The sequence below is a fragment of the Nuphar pumila genome, chromosome 14 (assembly GCF_984573655.1).
Source record: "Nuphar pumila chromosome 14, dmNupPumi1.hap1.1, whole genome shotgun sequence".
Lineage (NCBI taxonomy): Eukaryota > Viridiplantae > Streptophyta > Magnoliopsida > Nymphaeales > Nymphaeaceae > Nuphar > Nuphar pumila.
This window is the reverse complement of record NC_143262.1, coordinates 27822097-27830444: the sequence shown is the minus strand read 5'-3', so window position 1 is coordinate 27830444 and position 8348 is coordinate 27822097.

Sequence of the window (8348 nt, the reverse complement as noted above, 5' to 3'; positions counted from 1 at the left end):
CTGAGAGGGACCTAGAATCGAAGATCCCATGTTCAGAACAAGATTGTTGATCTCATTTCGGAGAAAGGGGGCGACAGTGTCATGGAAGTAGTTATTCAGTGATTCTGTAACGATCTGGCATACATCATCACCGGAAAGAATAGTCTGCTGCTTGGAGCTTATGTCGACGCAAGAAGTCGGTGAGCCGTAACTGGAAGAAGCAATAACTGGTGAAGTGTTCATATTACTCCCAAACCCGAACACGCGACCTTTTTTGGGTTCACCTGCTGCAGTCACCCATGCTGTAGGATCAAATGATGGATGCTGAGTAGCGTCATCGCCATATCGCTCTACCATCTGTTGCTCATATGCCTCCTACAAAATAATGTTTAAAGTATTCATTAATAATTAATGATAACATTATGATAACTTGCATATATATTGCAATGATTATTAATAGAATTAATACATATCGTTGTCGTTCTCGCCTTCTCTGATACGAAGACTCCCGTGGTCTTCCGTTTATGTGTTTCAACAAACACATCCTTATATGGTACACTACCTCCTTTTTCTGTTTCCTGTGAAGTTAAATGACAAAAGATTTAGTACACAAGTTTGCAACAATACTTATAAAATTAATATTATATATTAATGAGTTACCATTTTCTTCAGGTGGCTCCCAAATGTCTTAGATCCACCTGTGTGTAGATGGACTTCAGGCATCTTCGATCAATTTTGTGCAGCCTTCGCAGAGCGATTTCTAAATGCATCTTCCGCCCACTTATCGCACATTTCATCCCAATAATCTCTCCTGATAGTAATAGGACCATGGCCCTTCCACAATAATGGATCATCTACTACGCCAGATGCTTTTTTTGCTGCAGTCTTCATAGTGTGCAGCATGTCTGCAAATCGATTGACAGCCACCTTCTGCCACACCTTCCTTGCATCATTTTCTTCCACCGTAGTTGCGAAGCGATTCGAAGCCTATAAATATTTTCAAAAAGCTAGTTACATTACTTAAATAAATTAAATATGAAACACATTAACTATGAGGAACAACTGTATACCATGAATGAGGACCATAATCTGTCTAACACCTCCTTTGGGTACTATTTTCATCGAGCAACCGGTCCTGGTAGATGTTGAAGAAGTGAATTCCTAATCTCCCGTACTACTTCTTGTAGCTCAAACCTCGTGCTGCACATGAATTGTTACACAGTAAATATCAATATAAAATATTTATAAGATATGCAATAATTGAAAACAAAATACTTACGGTCGATTATCGATATACACTATTCGAATGAGTCTTCTTGTGCCAGCCTGAGAAGACCCTGTTTTCTGTGTTGGCTCTTGACTTGTGTGATCAACTAGTGTAGGTAGGTCATGTACAGGCGCAACATCTGTAAAAAAATATGTTAGAAATTCTCAGAATGCGCATTTAAACTAATCAAGCATCCAATTAGTTATATGATATACCTATCACAGGAGCCCGTGAAGATGAAGGCTGAGCCTGGCTACTACTGAATGAGCGACCACTATAACCTCCACAAACCATATTCTAACAAATAACATATATCATACAATACATTCAAATAATTCACATCAAGTATTACAATGCATTCAAGTCATTCACATCAAGCATTGCAATGCATTCAAATCATTCACATCAAGTATTACAATGCATTCAAATAATTCAAATCATTCACATCAAGTATTGCAATAATTTAAATCATTTGTTGCATAAATTATAATATATTCAAATAATTAAAATCATTCACATCAAGTATTGTAATAATTCAAATCATTCGTATCAAGTATTACAATACATTCAAATAATTCAGATCATTTACATCAAGTATTACAATGCATTCAAATCATTCGTATCAAGTATCACAGTACATTCAAATAAAATTTTTAATCATTCACATCAAGTGTTGCAATACAACTCATGCATTTGCATCAAGTATTACAATACATTCAAATCAAGTATTGCAATGCATTTGAATCATTCATATCAAGTATTACAATACATTCAAATAAATTTTTTAATCATTCACACCAAGTATTGCAATGCATTCGAATCATTCGTATCAAGTATTACAATACATTCAAATAAATTTTTTAATCATTCACACCAAGTATTGCAATACAACTCACATCAAGAATTGCAATGCATTTAAATAGAGGTTTGTAGTATAAGATTTTGCTCACTAGCTTGAGAATTCTTCCTCGTCACTAGTTTGACTTTCTTCTTCTTCTTCTTCTTCTTCTTCTTCTTCATTGTTTGCCCATCTACTTGGTACATCATTTGGATCACATTCCTCTATGAATGTTTCATCGGCCAATGGAGATATGACATGCATATCATGTGCAACATCGTGACCATAAGCGAAGTCATAGACATCATCTGATTGATAGTAATCGTTGTCTTCAGCTAACTCATCTTCCTGTAACTGATCATACTCGGGGTATAGTTTGGACTTCACCTTGCAAACTGCCCACCATTCATACTCGGATATAAAGTGTAATAAACTTGTTGAGCTTGCGAGGCTAATATGAATGGTTCATATGTTCCAAACCTGGATTTATGATTCACCTCCACAATGCCTGAAGCTTTGTCGAGTCTTGTTGCAGTTGGATCAAACCAATGACACTTGAATATCGTAACCCTATTATTAATGCCTAAGTAAGTCAACTCCATTATTTCCTCTATAACACCATAGTAATCATGTTCATTTTCACCATAGCTTCTACCCTTGACACACACGCCACTATTTATCGTTGATTTATTTATACCGTAGTCTTTTGTATGGAATCGATAACCATTTACGATATACCCGTTGTAGCATTGCACAACTTTGGTCGAACCATTTTCTAAATCACATATTCCTTGATCTTTAACATCACCATGGGGAACCTACGCACAGACATAAACAATGATTGTGATCACGATCAATTAAGTAACTTAGTGTTGTTTATAAGTATAAAATTTACGTTAGCTTCTTTACCAACTGTTTCAACCACTCCACAAAATTAGTTTCACGTTCTTTTTGTACTTCTGCATCAGTGAGATGTGAAACTTCGCTTTGCAACTCCAGATCAAATCGTCTGCAAACCACAAATACTTATATTACCGAGCCATGTATCCACATATAGAACATAAAAGGATTTATAATTGAGTTGCATATACATATACTTACTCGATGTATGGGTCGATCGCTGAGCAATTAAAAAAAATATAGATGTGTGATGCATCTTGCTCTCGATCTGTCAATAGCCTTGATCCACAACTACTAAATGCATGCCCAAGTGATTGAAATATCGACAGCTTGTCAGCTACAGTTACTTGTTCTCCATCATCGTTACGGGGCAGGCATGTGTAACGTGTTGGAATATGAAGTTCGAAGTACATAGATGAGAAATTTGAAATCTCTTCTAATATGTATGCCTCATAAATAGAGCCTTCTACTCTTGCTTTATTACGAACCTTTTTTTTAGGTCGAACATGCATCTGATAAGAATATACATTTCAAATTTTAAATATCTGTCATTAAAGAGACAAATATAAAAAAACATATACCTTTCAAATGGGTACATCCATCGATATTGCACAGGGTCACCAACCCTTAGTTCATATGGCAGATGTATGATCAAATGTTCCATAACATCAAAAAATGCTGGCAGAAATATCTTTTCTAGTAGACAAACAGTGGTGATGACAAAGTCCTCGAGATTCTTTACATCTGATACAACGACCTCCGATGCGCACAATGTTCTGAAAAATCCGCTCAACTCAGACAATACCCCCCATATAGGTTTTTCTAACATATCATGGAATGCTAGGGGTATCAATCCTTGCATAAAGATATGACAATCATGGCTCTTCAACCCATATAACTGTTCATCGTCAATCTTCACAGCCCGAGCAATGTTAGAGACATATCCATCTGGAAATCTCAGTTGTCTCAACCATTGACATACATGTTTTATTTGATCAGGTCCGAGCACGTACTTTGCCTTTGGTTTCAGTACTTTGCCATTATACTCTTTGAGTTCCAATTCTGGTCTTTTACATATTAATTTTAAATCCATACGTGCCTTCGGATTATCCTTCATTTTTCCTTTAATATTCATTACTGTATTGAACACATTATTAAACACATTTTTCTCTATATGCATCACATTCAAATTATGTCGTATCAATAGGGTCGACCAATACGGTAGTTCCCAAAAAATAGATTTCTTCGTCCAATTGTGATCATTCTCAAATCCACGAAAGGGTGTAGGACTGCCGGCATCTGTTAATACATCTAGAAAGTATCGCAATCTTCTTAGAATCTCTATGCCGGACAATCTTGAGGATGAACCTTACGTTTTAGTTGTACCTGCTTTAAACACATTCTTTTGTCGTCGGAACGGATGATCGCTGGGTAGAAATCGACGATGACACTCAAACCAGCAAGGCTTCCTTCCATACCTCAATCTAAAAGCTTTGGAATCCTCCATGCAGTACGGACAAGCCAACCTCCCATGTGTGCTCCAACCAGATAACATACCATATGCAGGGAAGTCACTGATTGTCCATAGAACAACGACCTTCATGTTGAAATTTTGTTTTTTGTGGGCATCATACGTGGTAACACCGTCATCCCACAGTACTTTTAGTTCATCAATCAATGGCCTTAGATATACATCAAGATTTTGGCCAGATGAGGTCGGACCAGGGATCAACAAAGACAAGAAAAGATTTGGACGTTTCATACACAAACTTGGTGGAAGGTTGTATGGAGTTACAAATACTGGCCAGCATGAGTATGGAGTTGATCTACCCCCAAATGGATTAAATCCATCTGTACATAGACCGAGTCTAACATTTCGCACTTCCATTGCGAAGTTCTGATGAGTACGATCAAAGTGCTTCCAAGCTTCAACGTCAACAGGATGCGTGATCTTGTTTTCATCGTGTCGAACTTTATTTGCATGCCATCTCATGTGTTTAGCTGTCCTTGAAGACATATACAATCGCTGCAATCTTGAAGTGATAGGAAAGTAGCAGAGCGACTTGTATGAAACTTCCTTTGATCTCATGCTACCATTGCCTCTTGTCTTTGGCTTGAACCGAGGATGCCCACATGACAGGCATGATATGTTGTTTTTCTGCTCCTTGAAATACAACATGCAGTGATTTGGACAAGCATCAATCTTTTTGTAACCCATACCTAAAGCGTTGACCATAACTTTCGCACGATAGAAATTTTGTGGCAATTTCTCATCTTTGGGCAACATACTCTTCACAATCATGCACAAACAGTCAAAACATGGTTGACTCAAATTATACTCGGACTTCAAATTCATTAGTTGAAGAACTGCAGACAAGATAGTGTGACTCTCACAACCGTTCCAAAGTGGCTCATCAACATCTCTAAGTAAATCATAAAATCTACTAGCTGCATCATTTGGTGATTCTTCATCTACGACAGTTCTTACATCACTAGAACTCATAGCAGAACCCAGTTCTGTTCCTGCGGCATCAAATATCAAATTCGTATATGGATTATCGTGCACCACATTCACCCGTACATCAAAATCGTTTCTAAAATCTTCACCATGAAACGTCCAGTTCTGATAATCACTCACAAAACCCTTCCTGTATAGGTGATGTCTAACGCCATGGGGTTCTACAAATCGATTATTCTTACAAATCTTGCAGGGACACCTAATCCGACCTGTGGGATCTACTGTACTGACACTTGCCGTTGCAAATTCAATAAAACTGTCAACACCATCCATATATTCATGCGATAGCTCATTGTCCACTATCCTACGGTACATCCATTCACGGTTTGCAGTCATTTTGTCGTATGATGTTACGAATAGTATCCTAACCAGTTAAAAGAGAACCATCAGAATGCTATGATGAAGAAAATATCAAATTTATCATGCAATATATGATGTCATACAATCACAAGAATTATGATGCATGCATTGATAACTTAATATTTTCATGTGCAAACTATTCATGACACGATACATTCATTTGAAGCATGCTTTCAGCATGGAAGACATAATCAAATTGAAAGTAACTACATGCAAGTGTGGATACAATCACATCAAACATTGCAATACATCGAAATAATTCATATCAAACAAATGTCAAACATGTACCTGCAGCAAACACACTTCAATATCCCACTAACTACTACCATGCCTAGCATGGACTCCGTACTCCAAAAATAAGAACACTTTCATTTTAATACATTAAAATCATGCTCAGCATGATCTCCGAACTCCAACAAAGCAGTCCTAGATATTAACAACTAAGTGAGTGTGTGAACAATAAAGTGTTACATTCAATAAATTAAATAACATGTGATGCACTTGCATCACTTACTCACCACGGGTATTTACCCGATTTGCATTGTTTTTGTCACTTACTTACCATGGGTGACGGGGCACAAGCGAGTTCCGTTGAGAAATCTGCAAAAAACACTATGTTAAAATGAAGTCACCACCTGCCGAAAAAAAAACAAGAGGCAGATGCAGTTTCACAGAACGCAGGGGGCGACCCCTTTGCCGAAAACGCAGGGGGGTGACCCCCTACCGGAAATGCAGGGGGGGCAACCCCCTACCTGCCAGAAATGCAGGGGGGCGACCCTCTGCGACGTGCTGCCAGAAACGCAGGGGGGCGATGCGACCCCCTGTTGCCGAAAATACAGGGGGTCGACCCCCTACCGGAAACGCAGGGGGAGCGACCCCCTACGCTCTGCTGCCGGAAACGCAAGGGGTCGACCCCCTATCGAAAATGCAGGGGGGGTGACCCCCTGCTGCCGGAAACACAGGGGGGTCGACCCCTCTGTTGCCGGAAATACAGGGGGTCGACCCCCTGCCGAAAATGCATGGGGTCGACCCCCTATCGAAAACAGAGGGGGGGCGACCCCCTGCTGCCGGAAACGCAGGGTGTCGACCCCCTTGCATTTCCGGCAGCAGGGGGTCGACCCCCCTGCGTTTCCGACAGCAGGGGGTCGCCCCCCTGTGTTTTCGGGAGGGGGTCGACCCCTTGCTGCCGGAAATGCAAGGGGTTGACCCCCAGCCGAAAACACAGGGGGGGGGGGGGACCCCTTGCTGCCGAAAATGCAGGGGGTCGACCCCCTGTCGAAAACACAGGGGGGGCGACCCCCTGCTGCCGGAAACGCAGGGGGGTCGACCCCCTGCTGCTGGAAACGCAGGGGGGTCGACCCCCTGCCGGAAATGCAGGGGGTCGACCCCAGCCGAAAACATAGGGGGCGCGACCCCCTGCTGTCGGAAATGCAGGGGGTCGACCCCCTGCCGAAAACACAGGGGGGGTGACCCCCTGCTGCCGGAAATGCAGGGGGGTCGACCCCCTGCCTTTCCGGCAGGGGGTCGACCCCCAGCTGGAAACACAGGGGGGGCAACCCCCTGCTGCCGAAAACGCAGCTGGGTCGACCCCCTTCTGCCGGAAATGCAGGGGGGTCGACCCCCTGCCGAAAATGCAGGGGGTCGACCCCCTGCCGAAAATGCAGGGGGGTCGACCCCCTGCTGTCAGAAATGCAGGGGGGTCGTCCCCCTGCTGCTGGAAATGATTACATGCGCGTCGTTGGGCGGTGGCGGGAGGCTGACGGGGAGCGGCGGCTGGCGAGCAGTGGACGGTGGCGGCCGGATAGAGGCCGACGGGCGGCGGGAGGGAGAGGGCGGTGGGCGGGAGCAAGACAGCGTAACAGGAAAAAGAGAAAGAGGGATGGGATTAGAGATTTACGCGACATTTAGCGACGAAATTATTCCGTCGCTAAGCCGTCGTAAATCAAAATACCAAACTAGCAACAAAATATATTCTGTCGCTAATCCATCGCTAATTAGCGATGACACAATTCCCTCTCTAAATCCTTCGCTAAAATGGTTTTCTTGTATTAAGAATTAGCGACAAAAAATTGATGTCACTAATCCGTCGCTAATTAGCGATAAAAGTTGTTTCCTCGCTAATCCGTCGCGAATTAGCGACAGATTCATGAAGAAAGGTTTCTCTAGCTAATCTGACGCTCATTAGCGACGGAAAAAATCCGTCGCAAATTTCCGTCGCTAATTAGCAATTTTCTTGTAGTGTGAGACAAAAAAATCAAATATAATAATAACTAACATTAACTTTATTAGCTAGATTCAAATTGATTAACTATTAGCAAGTAAATGTTTGTCTTCAAACACATAATTCTTTCATAATATGAAACTGTTAGATTAAACAAAAATCAAAATTAATTGACAGATTGATAGATTTATCTCGATGGGAACATGATGCACATCTTAAAAGGTAAGACATAACTTGAAAGAAACTAAGTTCAAAACCTTCATTT